Source organism: Polypterus senegalus, chromosome 3, assembly GCF_016835505.1.
Source record: "Polypterus senegalus isolate Bchr_013 chromosome 3, ASM1683550v1, whole genome shotgun sequence".
Lineage (NCBI taxonomy): Eukaryota > Metazoa > Chordata > Cladistia > Polypteriformes > Polypteridae > Polypterus > Polypterus senegalus.
The window spans coordinates 296,025,225-296,039,533 of record NC_053156.1 but is presented as its reverse complement, the minus strand read 5'-3'; positions in this window follow the sequence as shown (position 1 = coordinate 296,039,533).

Here is a 14,309-nt window from a genome sequence, read left to right as displayed (position 1 = left end):
GAACTGAATGGAGGACAGGTGGGACATTACATGGAAAATCAGTGAATGAATTCAAAGTAAGTCCATTTTCTTTTATTGCAAGATATTTCGAACAGTTCTTTTGTCTTGCATTGTTTTCCTGCATTGCATTATAAGTTGCATAATTAGATCTGGACCACCCTATACAATAAAGGGACAAATCTATCTGTTTCTTATATAGTGCCTTTCATATCTATCTATGCATCTATCTATTTATTTATCTATCTATTATATAGTGCTATCTATCTATGTATCTGTTTCTTATATAGTGCCTTTCATATCTATCTATTTATCCATCTCTTATATAGTGATTTTCATATCTATCTATTTATTCATCTCTTATATAGTGCCTTTCATATCTATCTATCTATCTATCTATCTATTATATAGTGCTATCTATCTATCTATCTGTTTCTTATATAGTGCCTTTCATATCTATCTATCTAGATATTCATTATATAGTGATTTTCATATCTATCTATTGATTCATCTCTTATATAGTGCCTTTCATATCTATCTATCTATCTGTTTCTTATATAATGCCTTTCATATCTATCTATCTAGATATTCATTATATAGTGATTTTCATATCTATCTATTTATCTTGCTGAAACACATCCACCTACCCTACCCTCCATATGTGCTATATATTGCCTTGGATTCCTTTACATCTAATTGTGTTCTTCTGATACTTACTCCTCATTTTCTCCCTGTGTGGATTTATAGCTGCAAATATTACATATACACACACACATATATATATATATATATATATATATATATATATATATATATATATATATATATATATATATATATATATATATATATATATATACTGTATACACACACACACACACACACACAAACCATAGTGTAGCATGTGGCCGGGGCCGTTGCCTGGCCGGGATGCCTCCACGCTGGGAGTTCTAGAGGAGCAATCATGACCAGAGTGTTATCTCCCCCAGGATGCTAGATGGCAGAAAATCCCATCCCATAACAAAAATAACACCCCTACACCCTCCCCAACCCCTGGGTTGCAGTGGTGCCTTGGACTCCTGCAGGGCTTCATGGGAGTTGGAGTTTGGTGCAGCCCTGCTGGGATCCACAAGCACTGCCAGGGGTTACTGCAGCAGGATCTGCTAAGTCCTTTTGGGCAGTTCTTCTGCCACACCGGGAAATGAGGCCATCAAACACCTGGAGCACTTCTGGGTGCGTTACAAAAGGGGCCAGGCAGACAGCACTCTGGGAGCCAGAGTCGAGTGGGAGGTAGACGAAACCTGACCAGATTGAGTAAAGGAGAAATAAAAAAGAAAGAAGGAGAAAAGGAAGAGAATTATTTTGTATTGTGCTGGGACTTTGCTGTAATTGAGGGAAACAGGGGAAGGCATTTCCCACGAGGTAAAAACTAAAAATTGTGTGTGCCTTGAACCTGTGTCACACACCTGTCTGTGTTGGGTTGAGACGGTGGTGCTGGCCTGGTGGTCTACTATATACTGTATATGTATATATATATATATATATATATATATATATATATATATATATATATATATATATATATATATATATATATATAAATATAATATAAGTGGCTGTGTGGTGAATTGTTGGTCAGACCTGCACAGAGAGGTCCCATTTTATTTGGTACAACTGACAATAAATAATTGAACCAATTAGATTAAATTGCATTTTAATATTTCTAAAAGAGAACAGACAACCTCAGTCGATACTAAGTTCACCATTCGACATTTCAGTGGCGTGCCGTGTTAATACAGAAGAAAACAATGAAAAAGGGCAGATAAAGGCGGCAGACCTAAGACACAATGAAAGCGACTGGAACGTCTCAAACCGATAATCAGACTTAGCTGTGCGTTCGGAGTCCTTCTTGCTGAGGATACCGTTTTTGAGGGAGTAAGAATAATTAACACCTTGCACTGCTTCCTCCCAGTAGACATTTACTCAGGTCCGTGTTGTGATGAGGCAGAGCCTCACCTGTCATTACAAAAAGTAAAAAAAAAAAATAATAATGATAACATAAAATAAATGTGTCCGCTGGTCTGTGCTATAAATTTGTTTTCTATATGATTCTAATAACTTTAATCATTTTTATAGTCAAAATCACTGCATTTGCACATTTTCTGTTCAAATTCAGGGGAGAAACGCGAGGTGAGGCAGCAACGAGCCTCACCTCCCCTCAGACTGCGCTCTCCCTCACACATGAGGCTAATACCCGCGTAAGAGCGGGTGTTGAGAGTCCACTACTCTCCTTACCAGAATTCAGCGTCGGTTCTTCTTGGCTTGCGGGCGACCTCATTAGCATAGCCAACTGAGTCTTCGATGTGTGGAAAGGCACAAAGAGATGGGCACCCCAGTTTGTGGACTGTTTGCCAATTATACTTATTTCTGTAATAATACCTCCGTGGAGATACAGCACTGAGCTACACAAGAACACTTCTCTTTTTTTTCTGTCTCCCTACTCCATCCACCAATTTTCTCGTCCCTTAAACAATCCATCAATTAATTTTATTGACATTTCCTGACATGAACTCCTGCTTACACCTGCCATTGGCGCGTGTCTGTCACTGTCTCTCTCTGTATGTCACCAATATAACGTCTGCAGACACGTTTATTACACACCCTAATTTCCACAGTCTGGCTAATATCTTTAATGAATGTGTGTGACATATTTAGTCTTGCTGACCGGACATAACGACGCAGTAAAAAGCCACAAGCTGAGTGAGGCTGACAGTACTGTGCCGCCCTCAAGGGAGCGTATGTGACCCAACAGGTGCCCATTGCTGCTCTTCTTAAGATAGCAAATTAGAACAATCTAGACGAGAACAGGCCATTCAGCCCAACAAAGCTCGCCAGTCCTATCCACTTGTTTCCTCCAAGAAAACATCAAGTCGAGTTTTGAAAGTCCCTAACGTCTTACTGTCTACCACACTACTTGGTAGCTTATTCCAAGTGTCTATCGTTCTTTGTGTAAAGAAAAACTTCCTAATGTTTGTGCGAAATTTACCCTTAACAAGTTTCCAACTGTGTCCCCGTGTTCTTGATGAGCTCATTTTAAAATACAAGTCTCGATCCACTGTACTAATTCCCTTCATAATTTTAAACACTTCAATCATGTCACCTCTTAATCTTCTTTTGCTTAAACTGTAAAGGCCCAGCTCTTTTAATCTTTCCTCATAATTCAACCCCTCTTCTTCTATGCTGAAGCGCCAATAAGTTAGCGATATCAGAAAGTCAAGGGCACTGCAGCGCACCGTTTATTTTTAATTTTTTGGTTCCAACTGACTGCTAAAATGGAAGATTAAGATTTTTAAAACTAAATAAAAATAAGGAGGATTTTGCTAAGAAAGTGACGCGGATTTTCATGGAGAACGATAGGCGCATGGACTTCATTTACAATTAAAGGTAAGACCGTAAATGGCTTTCAATTTTAAGAAAAATGGGATCAGACTAAGAAAAAAACAATCCAGAATAATTAAAAACGAAATTTTGACCTTAAATAAAATATTCTTTTGTTTTCCTTTTGTTGAAGTCTGTATTAAAGTTGATTAAAGCATCAGAATTAAAAGCTTCGGAAAACAACTAAATATTTCACTTAAGGTCAAAATTAAAATGTGTTTATTTATACACCACTCTGTACTTTCACTTGTACTGAATGAGTGTGAATTGTGGAATTGCAACGGCAAATGCGCTCTCTCCGCTCTCTCTATAAACGTAACATTCTTTCTTAGCCAGATATGCGCCTTACCTGTCTATGTGTGTGTAAAGAATGCTGACGAGATATGAAACATAACCAGTAGTCAAGGTGCATGCTGGCTGACAATTGAATAGTCAATAAGCTGCTCTTTAGGGTTCATAGATTTGTAAATCTGACTCTGAAGGAGTCCGTGCCTCACCAGCAATGAACCTCACCGCACGTCACTGATCCCATAAGGGCCGGCTGGGCAGTCGTGTCTGTGACCGCGTCACTATCAAATCACACGCTGGTCACAAACAAACCGGCTTGCTAAATGAAATCTCTAATAACTTTTTAAACCAGCCGCTGTAATAAAGAAAATAAATTTTGGGAATGGGATGTGGTAGTAGTAGTCGTACATAAATATATGCAAGATGTGGACCCGCTTACGTTTCCAAAACAGCGTTGTGAAGGAAGATGATTAAAATGTAACGTAAGCTAGAAAGCTCTTCTGCATACGATGTAGTCTACCTGTGTGCATCTTCCTCCACTCTTGTACGTCACCCTGTGTTCCTCCCTATGTTCTTAAAATGCGCATTCACCACAGCCATGTTCAACCATTTGTTGTTCTTCATTCCTCTCCTTGACACCATACCTACCCATCACCTCCTCGTCTCCACTGTTCCCTTCACCAACATGCCCATTGAAATCCGCTCCAATCACCACTTTCTGTCCCTTGGGTACACTGTCCATCAGTTCATCCAACTCACTCCAGAAATCTTCTTTCTCCTCCATTGCACACCCAACTTGTGGTACATATGCACTAACAACATTCATCATCACACCTCCAATTTCCAGCTTCATAATCATTATTCTGGCTGACACTCTTTTCACCTCCACAACACTCTTGACGTGCTGTTCCTTCAGTATAACCCGACCCCATTCCTCCTCCCATCCATACCATGATAGAACAATTTGAATCCCCCTCAGATCCACCAGGCCTTACTCCCCTTCCATTTAGTCTCTTGCACACCTGTCTATAGATGGTCCCACCATTGAGGAGAATCCAGGCCATGAGGTCCATGGAGCTGCCAGCAGAGCTTACAGACAGAATCATGCGTTTTAGAAATCTGAGTTCGAATTAGCCCCTCCAGCTCTTCCATATCCCACAAAAAAAACCCAGCACTTCAGTGAAGACCATCTTCACGTCACTTGAGTTGGACTCTTCTGTCTGTAGAAGCCCATTGAGCCACCACAAGTCTATCTGGGTTACGTTTTTCCTTCCATGACATTGCAAAGGCGTGTGATTAATGTTGTCTACTAATGTGTGTAATTATATCCTATTATCTCTTATTTTCTCAATATGACTCACAAATCTAAACGTATTTACCGTATATGCTCCAATAAACGCAGAGTCTCTAAAGGCGCTTTTCCACTGCATAGTACGACACGACACGGTTCAGTTCAGCTCACTTTTGGGGGGTTTTCCACTGGGAACAGTACCTGGTACCTGGTCCTTTTTTTAGTACCACCTCAGCCGAGGTTCCAAGCGCCAAACCGTTACCAAAACGTGACGTGTAAACTCTGCTGGTCACTGATTGGCCGGAGAAAATCGTCATTACTGCGTCAGTGAACTTGCGACATGAGACACAACAGACCCGCTAGATTTTTAGCACAGCCAGCGAAGGTTCGGACGCACCATTTTGTTTTAACCAAAAATGGCTGTTTCGTGGTCTATTGAGGAAGTACAGACGTTCCTCTTGTTGGTAGCCGAGGAGCGGAAAACCAATTTTTTCCCGATTCATTTTGACAAGATGTAAGGGGATTTAGGACTGAAGCCAGGAGACACGTCTTTACTCCTATAGTTGTGGGAATCTGGAACAAACTACCAACGCATGGAGTTGAAGGAGAAACCTGGAGAACCTGGATGAGATGTTGGGACAGCTTAGCTATTACCTAAACAAACAGGCTTGATGGACCAAATGGTCTCCTCTCATTTCTCAAATTTCTTATGTTCTTATAGTGCCTGGTCTCTCTCAATTGATATCAGATCTTCTTGATACTGTCTGACGTGGTAATCTTCTGAGGAAGTGTAGCAATAGAGATTTAAGCGTGAAGTCCACAGAGCTGTGTTCATATTTTTACTTTTATATGCAAATCTCTTTGTTTATTTACTCTTTGAGGGCTGAATATTTTTTCAGCTTTCTAAAAAGCACACAATGCACAGAAATCAACATTAAACATCCGTCGCTACGTGCTGTGGCTGCTGTTGGAGCCTGTTTGGCATCTCTGGCAGCAGTGGCTGTGCGGGGGCGGCTTGATGGCCAGCAGTAATGCATGGTGGGATGGCTACCACTCTGTCTTTGCATAGCAGGTGTGATGCAATATGGTTTGTACATCTTGTCATGATAAGTGGTGGTCTTCCTAGGCGAATGCTGCTGTAGGCGTATCAGCTACACGAACATGTTTAGCATCACGATCAGCAGTTGACCGACAGGCCGATGCTGGTACTTTCGCTTTTCATCTACAGGTGCCTCACGCATAACGGCGTGTGTAGAATTCACACTAAAACATGGCGTAAGTGCAAAAGTGGAAAATGTGCTTACGCACAAAAAAATCCAGGTGCATAAATCTGTGCGTACGCCAACTTCCATGTTGTTCGGCTCAATAAATCCCGGTCAGCGTGAAAAGTAACGCACGTGAACACGCCTGCTGCCACTCCCTAACTCCTCCCAGAATTACGCCTCTTTGAATATGCAAATTAATATAAATAGCCCTTAAGCTCAGCATTCTGTGAAAAGGCAATGGCAAAAACAAGAAGAAAAAGAAGAATTTCAGCAAATACCAAGTGGAGGCAAAGAAAAACGTACTATTTGTTGATTTAAACAGTGGTATGAACAACAAAAGGAAGTTGATCGAGTGACATAGCGTGTTGGAGAAACTCGAAAGCTCAGGTTCACAAAGTCGTATAGTGCCCGAAAGAAAAAAAAAGTCGCCGTGAAAGGGTGAGTTGTAGCCCACCGTCTGAGTGTCATATGAAAGCTTATTAGGATACAGAAAAAAAAATAGGCACACAGTGGGGAAAAAAGCATGAAATGTCAATTTTAATCTCGAAATTTCACTTTAAATCACGTAGTTTATTTTGTCATTAAAGTAGAGCATCATAAACTGCATCTTAAAATTGTTTAATATACTAGTTTCTCAATCCCATCATAACTAAAGTAGCGCATTAAATGCTCTGTTTTGTATTTGCTCTTCTATGTGCTCTATGTGTGTGAATCACTACTTGCGTCTTAAACCGGCTTTCTCTTCCTCCAACAGGACACAGAATCCATTACATTCGTGATATTACAGCTCTCTGAATAATTAAAATACTGAGATGTATACGTGATATCATTTTCATGTTATTAAACACGGGAACACAGTGGCGCAGTGATTGTGTGTGACCTTCGATGAAATAATTTATTGCAGCAGTCCTGTCTCTTTCAAACGTACTAACCTCCGATTCCTGTCCTTCCTTTTCTTTCTTCAAGTACCCAATCGCCACACAATCAGCTCTGTCATAGACGTGAAGCCATCTGTAAGCTTAGAACGCTGATTCTTCAAAACTTTTAAGGAACATTGAAATATCTTCGTAGTGCGTGTTTAATTATTCTATCCATCTATCTTTCCAGTGTCACACCAGCATCAGCAAGAATACAGCGCAAGGCAGGAACAATCCGTGAACGGAGCGCAAGCTTCGCGCTAGCGCTGCTCACCGTGTCCTCATACATTTAATTATTAACAATATAGATTATTTAAATGATGTTAACATTTTATCTGTATAATATAATAAACATATTTCGCTGCATTTCATCTTACAAATGATACCATCATCATATGTAAATATGTGCTTTATAAAGTGGCTCAGGTTGTGCGATACTATAACTGTAGTGCAAGTTTACAGTGAAGTGATTGTACTTATAAGTTCTACAAGAAGCACTTGATGGACTGATTGAGTGCGTTTAGAGTTCTTGGGATGAAACTGTTTGTGAACCGCGAGGTCCATACAGGAAAAGCTCTGAAGCGTTTGTCGTATGAGAGCAGTTCAAATAGACTGTGTGCATGGCTGAGGCAGCGTGTGCTTGATGCTGTATCCTGATAATTCTCTTTCTGATCAGCTGCTGTACAGCTGTGATTCACACTCAGACACAGTGATATAAATACTCCGAGTGGTGCAGTGAGAGTAATATGGAAAAAGATGATCCGCTGTGGCAACTCCTAACAGGAGCAGCTGAAAGAATAGGAAGGTGTAGTGAGAGTAACAACGCTAAAGCAGTTATTGTATTTAGAATAGTTTGGCCATTTTGTGGACCATTATATTGTTACTGGTTAATTACAATCAGATGCCTTAAACTAATAAACAATATGCCATTAATTTCAGTGTATTTATAAAGCCACGTCAGGGATTTGGATCTAAAAGAGAAAGATTAACCACACAGGAACAGTAGCACTGCTTTGACGCTGGGTGACGCCAGTTTGTAAAACCGAGCAGAGAACTTGCATACGCCGGGGTATGAGCTACCGTGAAAATGTGCGTGGCTTTACGCCAAGTTTAGGTTTTATACATCGCGATTTGAACGTGGAAACATTCTTATACAACATTTTTGTGCGTACGCACTGTTTATACATGAGGCCCCAGATCACTTGCATCAAACTCAGAGTCTGAAAAGTCAGAGTCACATTCAGTGATATTACATAAAACGTCCATGGAGTATTTTGCTTTGCACATTTGCTTTCGTCTCTCGCCAGATGTCGCTGCCATTTTAGAGGCTGATTGCTCTTCACTACTCATACGCGTGTAGGGAATCGCGGTCAAATCAACAAAGCTACGTAACTTTCCTTCAAGCAAAGAAAGTCAAACTAAAAAGTAAGGGCGAGTTTTGTCGCAGTTCACAGCTGATTACCGTCCTCTACCCCTGAATTTCGACAAAAGTCAGCATCAGCCCTGAAAGAGTTAATATTAAAATGTGACCTGCTCGTGTAGCAGAACATGGCCACCATTGAAGTCCAGAGTACCCTACTGGTCACCGTGCTTCTCTGTGCAGATGGCACTGAACGAGTTTATCTTTTCCATCTGCAAGTCATCTTGCGCAACTGTCAATCTGACACTTTGTGACGCTTTCCAGATTTCTGGGCCGCACGCATGACAGCATCTTTGGAATGAGGCTATTACCACAAAAACAAAGATAATGACATTAATGCACAAGAAAGCAACCATTAGAATGGGGTGGTGCCAACACTTAATTGCTCGAGGTGAGTGCCAGCCAAGTGTAGATTTCTTGAAAACATGGGATCCACTCTTTTATGTGAAACTGGGAGGCGGCTGCAAGGGTGGCGGACCAACTAAACTCTCCTGACCTGGAGGGCTCATTAGCGTACTCATTTATTTCTCTGGCTCGTTTCAAAGTTCATTTAGCAGCTGACGTGGCACATTTATGGCTAAGCAGGGCCAAGCTGGGTGGGTCTGGTGAATGGCTATAAAACTGGCAGGGGGAGAGTGGGGGTGACACTCATAATTCTTCACCAGTTGCCCTTCACACACAACAACTTGGGCACTCGGCCATTCACATACACAACCCCAATCCTCCTTTGGCTTTGAGGATCAAGTCGTCACTTATCTCTCCTCAGATCTGTCATAATTTTGGTGTTCCTTCTATTGCATCGCATGGTGGACTTCAGTGATAGCCCTGCAATAAAAGTGCAATGACCATAATGACGTATTGCTCCAAAATGTTTACTATAAATATTTCACTTGACTTATTTAACACATGTGCAGTAGTCCATCCCACCCGGTATCTGCAGGAGTATACGTTCCATACCCACCCAGCAGATGAGTGAAATCAGCAGAGAACACCGAACTGTACTTAAACGGTCAATCCTTGGGGATTACGATCCTGAAAGACCCCACGGATACGGAAACTGCACGTGGACAGTGAAGAAGCACTGATCCTATGGGGAAAAATGGGGTGAGGTTCCAGCGGGATGCCCGCTTGGCAGGAGAACCACATGGGGAGATGAGGTCAGACGGATGCTCTCCTTTCATCCCTTGAGGCCTGTTATTGTTCCTTGCAGAGGGTCACCTACAATAAACCTCTGATGACTTTGACTTCCTCGATAGTCAAGTTCCATCGTCCCCTGGGAGTCTAAAGCTGAAGGACCTTAAAAAGTACGACTGACTGAGACTCCGGCTTACATGTGTGCCATCTTTCCAACTGTGGCTTTTATTGGAGCCATCATTGCTCTGATTGTTTGATCGTTTATTTGTTTGAAGGAATGGAAAGGTGTTTGGACTCCTTGTTCATCTGGAGTGATTACTCTTCCAGTTCGGTTCATTCAGGTAGATGTGAACACGTCTGTTGCATCCTGGTGTGGAACCAAAACAACTGGACTATGACCTTTGGAAAGGAAACCACTCTGGGGTGGTGCATGTGTGGTGTGAATGGTACAGATCTAAAAATTAATTAAAAACCACAGCTCAATGTGCATGGCATTCCACCTAGGAAGTGTCAGAATTTCACTAGAAGTTACTTTGGTATCATTTAAATTCATTTTCTGGTGTATTACAATTGAATTTAGTGATTTTATTAATTTTTATTTTTATGTCATCATGTTATCATTTTGTTGAACGTTTTTCAAACGGCGCACCCGTTTTGTGCTTTGTCATTAGCAAAGTTGTTGATTGGTGACCTCGTCATCCAAAACTGATGCTTTTAGGGGTCTCTACAGTGACTGAGAGTCAGTAAACTTCATATTATACTGTCCTGGGGTGGAAAATCTTCCATTTGTGAAGCTGCAGACTGCTTACATGAAGGCTTCACTAATTTGTGAAAACAAACCAGGATGGACAGAATTTACAGGACTTTAATCACAGGCACTGCAAGAGTCCTTTCTTATACATTCTTCCTCTATTGTGACAGCAATTTATGTATCTGTTTCAGTCCACTCATGACAGAAGTTGTTTCAACGTGTTTATAAGATGGGAACAGAGAAAAATTACAAACACCGCAGGGACAGAAACTGATTCAAAAGAAAGAAGCACGAGGTGCGTAAAAAGATTAAAGGCTTTGAACAGGGCCATTGATCATAAGGACAAGATAGCCAATCAAATATTTGCAATGTCACATGTCCCAAAGACCCATGTGTGCATTTTCATATAAACATGACTCACCCAAGGGACGGGAAGTGATGTCAGAGATCAAGAGACCACCTGAACTGAGCATAACCTATGAACAACGACGATCGCTAAATCAAAAGCCGCCCAGGAAAACATCCACTCCCTGACATTTCTGCTTTTCAGGTAAACTTTTCTAGATCCAGACTTTGCTCTCTGTTTTATTTTCTATTATAATTTCTTCTATTTTGTATTAATATTAATAAATATCATGTTGCTTTAATACTTCATCTTTGGTTGAGAGTGGATGAAATAATAAAAAGACAAAATAGATGTAAATGAAAGGCACTATATAACAGATAGATAGATAGATAGATAGATAGATAGATAGATAGATAGATAGATAGATAGATAGATAGAAATGAAAGGCACTATATAACAGATAGTTAGGTAGATAGATAGATAGAAATGAAAGGCACTATATAACAGATAGTTAGGTAGATAGATAGATAGAAATGAAAGGCACTATCTATCTATCTATTTGTTATATAGTGCCTTTCACATCTATCTATCTGTTATATAGTGCCTTTCATATCTATCTATCTGTTATATAGTGCCTTTCATTTCTATGATAGACAGATAGATAGATAGATAGATAGATAGATAGATAGATAGATAGATAGATAGATAGATAGATAGAAATGAAAGGCACTATATAACAGATAGATAGATAGATAGAAATGAAAGGCACTATATAACAGATAGATAGATAGATAGATAGATAGATAGATAGATAGAAATGAAAGGCACTATCTATCTATCTATCTATTTGTTATATAGTGCCTTTCACATCTATCTATCTGTTATATAGTGCCTTTCACTTCTATCTATCTGTCTATCTATATATCTATCTATCTATCTGTTATATAGTGCCTTTCATTTCTATCTATTATATAGTGCCTTTCATTTCTATCTATCTGTTATATAGTGCCTTTCATTTCTATCTATCTATCTGTTATATAGTGCCTTTCATTTCTATCTATCGATAGATAGATAGATTGATAGATAGATAGAAATGAAAGGCACTATATAACAGATAGATAGATAGATAGATAGATAGATAGATAGATAGATAGATAGATAGATAGATAGATAGATAGATAGACATGAAAGGCACTATATAGCAGATAGTCAGATATTTTTATGTTTCTGCTTCTGTATTCATCTGATTTTCCCCTTTGGATTAATTGTGCTTCAATAAAAAACTCTAATAAAAGATCACCAATTGTCAGGAAGACTGATCGATTCCTCAGTTCAAACAACTGCATTAACAGCACGACATTGTTTGCTTTTATGGTGGCATATTAGGTTAAATACATTTTTGTAATCCCAGGGGGACATTCAGATGCATACAGTAGCAGAAACATAAAGAACAAAGATACAGACTTGCAGAACAGATAACACAGTCAATTAATCAATCAATCAATAAATAAATAAATAAATAAAAATTTAATGACTCCATTGTGTAGAAGCATTGAATTGCCTGATAGCAGTGGGCAGAAAAGACCCCCAGAGGTGCTTCTTAGCACACCGTGGTGGATTGAGACAGAGCACCTCCTGGAGGGGATTTCTCATGATGGCTTCCAATTTTGCCAGCCTCCTCTTTTCCATGACAGTTGGCCCTGTGATGGCGCATGCTCTCCAGATACGTTTCTTCAGGTTTTGCACTTCTTTTGTGCTCAGGTTGCCTCCCCCCAGCAGACCACAGAATGGACCAGCAGCCACACCACCTACACTTCAGAAGAGGTCCTCCACCTGAAGCTAAGCCTGTTCAGACCCGGCCAGTACTTGGAGTGGAGACCAAGCAGGAAAAGCTGTGGTTGCTGTTGGAAGAGGTGTTGGCAAGGCCAGCAGGGGGCGCTCACCCTGTGGTCTATGTGTGGATCCCAATGCCCCAGTGCGGTGACGGGGACACTGTGTGCTGTAAACATGGTGCTGTCCTTCAGATGAGAAGTAAAACTGAAGTCCTGACTCTCTCTGGTCATTAAAGGTCCCTTGGCATCCTTTGTAAAGAGTAGGGGGTATCCCATTGTCCTGGCTACATTGCCAACCATGACCCCATTCATTCTGCTCCCCTAATCATAATAATAAAAGTCTCTTCGTTTAATTGAAATTAGGGATGAAGGAGTTGAACACCATTTGTCTTTGCCCTTTGATTTCATTCCCAATACCCACGTGGTACCTGAGGGTCAGTAAGAAAACAAAACTTCTTTCAAACATTCCATCCAATCAATTGATGGGTTTCCTGGTCTTTGTTCTCCATCACACACAACTCATTCCTAATCATCACCCATCTCTGTCTCTCTTCCACCTTCACCATCTCATAGCTGACCTGTGGTGAGTGGACTGGTGCAATAATGGCTGCCATCAGATCATCCAGGTGGGTGCCACACATTAGTGGTGGTTGACGTGGCTCCCCTCTGTCCAAATGCTTTGAGCAAATGTAATAATAATTACTAATTGTTATTAATATTAACACCACACTGGCTACTATGGACTGGTAGAACATTTCCAACAGCTTTCTGCACACATGAAAAGACTGGAGAGTCCCCTCAAGAAGTCCAGTATGCTCTGCTCCTTCTTGTTCAGTCCAGTTTGCTGCACCACATCCACCTCCTCCCATCTGAATGGTGACTGGTCCCTGAGGCTCCTTGGCACACTGGAAGCCCACCACCCTCTCTCAGGTTGTTCTCACAAACTCCTCCACTACTTTCCTGCACTTTTGACTTCTTCTCCATTATTAATGCTGCCTAAGATGGAGGAGTCATCTGGGAATGTCTGTAGATGGCCAGCGCTGGCATTGTGCTGGAGGTCTGTCAGGTGGAGGGTGAACAGGAAGGGGTTGTGCTGTTCTGAGGGTCATGGGGACCCCCACTTGTATGTAAGGACTCATGATAGCGAGTTCCTATGTAGAAAATATCGCGGAGTGGCTGGCACTTGGGCCCATTCAAGACGTTGTCTGGACAGGACCTCTATATGTGTGTGTGTGTGTGTGTGTGTGTTTGAGAGTGTTAATCTTCAAGGGCAGGAGTAGATGAACCTCATAAATGTACAGTGGGCATAGAAAAGAATCCCCCCTTTGAAATATTCCCATTTATTTTACTTTACAGCCAGAAATGAACACACAAGCTAATATTTCTTCCCAGCTTTACTTACTCAATGCAACCGATGACATCCAAGTGAAAGATATCACAGCTACAGTTCAGGAAAATGATAAAAAAATCAAAACCAAGAAATCCTGAGATGAATAAAGGATCACCCCCCCCATGTCAATGTCATTTTGTTGACCCCCCTTTGGCTTTAATGACAGCCTTGAGTCTGTTGGTTCTTCTCTACCAGCTTTGCCCACCTAGATTAGTCATATTCGCCCCCCACTCTTCTTTA